Consider the following 5,444-nt stretch of genomic DNA (forward strand, 5'->3'; position numbering starts at 1 on the left):
TTCGTTGACAGTTAGCCCAAAGCTATTTATCTCTGTAATAGAGAACGTCTCCAATGTGGCAAAATTGACCAAATCAAACAGCTTTGATCAGAAAATGAATCTGGCAAGCCTGCCTGTCGGAGGGTCCCAGGAGAAAGGGGGGAAACAAACAAAAAGATTTAACAAGTGGTCAATAGGAGAAAGAGAGCAAGAGAAAGGGATTTGGGAGAAGAAAAGAGCCGGGGAGAAGGAGCATTTTGCAAAGCCACAGCCCCAGCTCTGAAGTGAATTGTTGAAGGAATAAATGATGCTTCACATCATAACATTTAACATGGTGCTTGTGCATTATCTGAGCCCTGCAGCCCAAACTGAGATGTGATTTTTATGGTAACAAGATGATGACAACCTGCCGAGAGAAGGGGCCTGCTGCTGCTCGTGGGGGAAATCAGCACAGGAAAACCTAGACAAATGGCTCTAGCTCTCCTGGCCCCGGGATCAGCGTTAGCCCATTTCTTCTAGAAGGCAACAATGATGCTGACTTTACCCAGTCTGCCTCAGGAAGCACAAGGTACTTGCCCATCAAATACTAAGTTGGCCAAAGGATACTGTAACCATGTGTGGTCCAAAGGTAGGGCCCACTGAGGCCTCGCTCTTCCTCTTCCTCTCAAGGGCAGTGCCAGGGAGATTGTAGCAGGAGAGACCCATGTGGTGGGAGAGGGCATCACTGCTTTCTACCTTAATCCCTTCTTCCAAAACACATACACATTGCAATAAAGGTAGAGCACCAAATACAGCTTTCAAACCCAGCAGCAGCTGGATAAATAAGACAATAATTAGGAACTTGGGGAAAACCCTTGAAGCATCAGAGCCTTTACATATTAGAGTGGGTATCTCTATCATAAAGAATGGCCAACTACCACCTTTCAATCCCAGATTTGCCGAGGTATCTTCTGTCACAAACAGCATTCCACTGCTAACACCCAAACGTACTCACTAGCAAGGGGGTTGCTGTATTCAACAGTCAAACGGCTGAGAGGAGGCTCCAGCAGCCAATGGATTTGTCCCCAAAATGAGCGCTGAAAAACCATCATCAGCATCACCACTCACTTTGTCCTAGAGAAAAGGTCTGTGTAAGCAGTTTGTGTTGAAATGCATTAGAAAATCATGGTGAAAAGTCGGCTATATATAAACATATATATATATATATATAGTGGTGGTGGTGAAGTCGCTAAGCGGTGTCCAACTCTTCTGCGACCCCATGGACTGTAGTCCACCAGGCTCCTCTGTCCATGGGATTTCCCAGCAAGAATACTGGAGTGGGTTGCCATTTTCTTCTCCAGGGGATCTTCCTGATCCAGGGATTGAACCCTGGTCTCCTGCATTGCAGGCATATTCTTTACCACTGAGCCACCAGGGAAGACCATAAAGTTGGCAATAGTATTTATCAACAAAGAAAGATGCTAAACTATGGAGAGATGCTTTCATTCCTGGACCCTCTGGGTTAGAATTGCTCCATGAAGACACTGTCTGATGAAGACTTGAGAGAGTAAGGCAGACATGAAAGGGAGCACAAGCTGTGAAGGCTGAGAACACAGCTGGGGCACTGTCTGTGACCTCCATCTCAGGACACACTTTCCTTCTGTGTGTGATTCATATGCTCTGTACGGGATTATTATTACCTGCATAGCACGGTCTGTGGAGGAATCAAAAGACACAATTACCAGAAAGCATTTTATAAAAGAATTAAGATCCTACACAAATGCTACTCTTCAGTCATGGGAGAGGAAGATGATCAGCCATTTGCTTGATCAATCAAGTCCAGCTTAACTGAAGAAGAACTGTATCAGGAAACCAAGTCACATGCTCTGAGAGCTGGCCCCCCAGACATGATGATCCTGGGTACTTTCCTTAATAATAAGCTTCATATCTTTTTTCTCTTTCTCCAGAGAACCGAGTTAGAACCTCATAAGAAGGCACTGGCCAAATACCCAACGCTTCTGGGGACTGTCTCCTTTGGGCTACAAGCCCTTCCTCAGACATTTGGGGGAAAGATACAGTTGCCTTTAAATCCTTTCAGGCTCCCAATTCAGGTTTAAGTTCCCATGTCTGATCCATATGTCTGTGTATTCTTGGAGCTATAACCCCTGGCTAATTGAGTGCTAAAGGTAGACAGCAATTTTGCTTGATCAACCAAGTTCAACTTAATCTACTCTGTAAAAGGACTTAGTGGACAGTATTTCAAAGTGAAACCATACAGACCAGACAATCAACTTGGTTTTATTGATATTTTAGTGGGGCACAGGGGAAATAACATTTCGGCCAGTTCTAGGTTTGAGTCTATGATGGCAAACAAAGCAGTTTAGCTTTATTGGATTAAAATCTGCAGTCTGTCTTGTGTAGGATAATGGGTGAGCTTGAGTGTCTGGATCAGGTCTTACTATGAATGAGTCAAAACTGTCCCTTGTTTACAAGAGGGACATTTGAACACCCATCCTGATGCTGCGACAGCCACACAGCATAGCAACTTCCCTTGGAGCCACTCTCAGAAGCAGGCACGCCTCTGACCCACGTTTTATGCTCTGCCCGGGAGCGGGATGAACACGCTAACTTCCACTGCATCCACAAGACCCTGTGCTCTAGTTTCTCAGCAACTCTACACTTATCTGGCTGGGATCTTTGCATTGCTGATGTGCAACCTTCTCTGGAAACACAGAACAGCAGGTTCTGTTCAACAGTGTTGTTGTGTGATGTGAGGGCAATGTGTCAGGAAGTTGCTACCAAGAATCAGACACAAATTGGTTAACAAGGCTCAAGATTCTTATAGATTTCTGCCTCCTCCACCTTGAAGGGCTTTAACATGTGTAAAAGCCACTGGCTCTTCCAATTAGATCACTGAAATGGTTCCTGGTATGAATTTAAAATGTTCTCTCTTGAGTAACTGATAAAGTATCCAATATTGGAGGCCCAGAATGAAGGATACAAGAATTTATCAGAAAAAGACATTTCTCAAGGTATTCTTGACGCTCTAGCCATGTAATTCTGTCAAATCTTAACCTAAACAGGAAACAAAGCATCTTAGGAGCCAAATGCTCAAACAATGCAGAAATGTCCATCTTGAACCCAGAGGTTCTGCAAATGATATTTTTCTTGAAAACTTTGCTAAGGCTATCTGATATTTAGTGTATAGACTTAGAGGAAAGACAGAGATTTTGAGAAAGTGAGGAAGATTTATGTGGAAGATAGCCATACAAGGATTTAGGGCGCTGTTTTCCTTAGAAAACACTGTGACCTTTTTCATGATTAAAGAAATTTCCCCATAACTCCATCTAAATATAGAATTAGGTTACAACTGGATTTGTGAAATTTTCCTCTGCTTAAAGTTGAAATGGAGGCTATGACTGCCACTCCCAGGGTCCTGATCTCCCACAAACTTGGCCTGTTTTTTTTTAAGAGCATAATGAGATTTTATAAATATATTAATTACACCAAGACTTCAACAAGACTCCAGGTGTTCAAATTTCTTTTGACCTTAAAAATTCTACTTCAAAGCCATTCAATTAATTGAAATGTCCCCAATTAGCTTTAATTATATAACTATACAACCAGTAAAGAAATGAATCTATATAGATAAAAGCCTAATGGAAAGAAAGAAAATAACCATTCTAAAGGTTGGCATGAAGTAGTACTCAAGACACCACAGGAAAACTGACTTCTGTATTTTTATGTTATTAAGCTCCTAAATTGCCAACATCCACTGGATCATGGAGAAAGCAAGAGAGTTCCAGAAAAACATCTATTTCTGCTTCATTGACTATGACAAAGCCTTTGACTGTGTGGATCACAATAAACTGTGGAAAATTCTGAAAGAGATGGGAATACCAGACCACCTGACCTGCCTCTTGAGAAACCTGCATGCAGGTCAGGAAGCAACAGTTAGAACCGGACATGGAACAACAGACTGGTTCCAAATAGGAAAAGGAGTATGTCAAGGTTGTATCTTGTCACCCTGCTTATTTAACTTATATGCAGAGTACATCATGAGGAATGCTGGGCTGGAAGAAGCACAAGCTGGAATCAAGATTGCCGGGAGAAATATCAATAACCTCAGATATGCAGATGACACCACCCTTATGGCAGAAAGTGAAGAGGAACTCAAAAGCCTCTTGAGGAAAGTGAAAGAGGAGAGTGAAAAGGTTGGCTTGAAGCTCAACATTCAGAAAACAAAGATCATGGCATCTGGTCCCATCACTTCATGGGAAATGGATGGGGAAACAGTGGAAATAGTGTCAGACTTTATTTTTTGGGGCTCCAAAATCACTGCAGATGCTGATTGCAGCCATGAAATTAAAAGATGCTTACTCCTTGGAAGGAAAGTTATGACCAACCTAGGTAGCATATTAAAAAGCAGAGACATTACTTTGCCAACCAAGGTCCGTCTAGTCAAGGCTATGGTTTTTCCAGTGGTCATGTATGGATGTGAGAGTTGGACTGTGAAAAAAGCTGATCGCTGAAGAATTGATGCTTTTGAACTGTGGTGTTGGAGAAGACTCTTGAGAGTCCCTTGGACTGCAAGGAGATCCAACCAGTCCATTTTAAAGGAGATCAATCCTGGGTGTTCTTTGGAAGGACTGATGCTAAAGCTGAAACTGCAATACTTTGGCCACCTCATGCGACAAGTTGACTCACTGGAAAAGACTCTGATGCTGGGAGGGACTGGGGGCAGGAGGAGACGGGGACAACAGAGAATGAGATGGCTGGATGGCATCACCGACTCGATGGACATGAGTTTGAGTGAACTCCAGGAGTTGGTGATGGACAGGGAGGCCTGGCGTGCTGTGATTCAAGGGGTCGCAAAGAGTCGGACACGACTGAGCGACTGAACTGAACTGAACTGAAACACATCCCAAACAGGATGGGACTATTTCCCACAAATACCATGTTTCAAGGGGTAACCAGAAAGAGCTGGCCACAAATTTAGAAAGGATACAAATGAACTTACTTACAAAACAGAAAGAGACTCAGACTTGGAGAACGAACTATGGTTGTTGAGGGGAGGGATGAGGAAAGGGATAGTTAGGGAGTTTGGGACCGACATGCACACACTATGTTTAGAATGGTAATCAACAAGGACCTACTATAGCGCATGGAACTCTGCTCAATGCTGTATGGCAGCCTGGATGGGAGGGGAGTCTGGGGGAGAATGGGTACATGTGTGTGTGTGGCTGAGTCCCTTTGCTCTTCACCTGAAACTGCCACAACATTGCTTGTTAATCAGTTATATTCCAATACAAAATGAAAAGTTAAAAAAAAAAATAGAACTGGCCACAGACTCCTCTCTGGATCAGAAAACTCTTGGTAGAGAATTCAGTTTTACAGTTCAGTTAATTAGCAATGTTCTGAGCAGAAGTCTACCCCCCAACCATGCCTCTGAGACTTTAAATGAAGCCTGGTTCACAAAGAGAATC

This window comes from Moschus berezovskii, chromosome 9 (assembly GCF_049115385.1).
Source record: "Moschus berezovskii isolate FMDL1 chromosome 9, NW_MosBer_1.0, whole genome shotgun sequence".
Classification (NCBI taxonomy): domain Eukaryota; kingdom Metazoa; phylum Chordata; class Mammalia; order Artiodactyla; family Moschidae; genus Moschus; species Moschus berezovskii.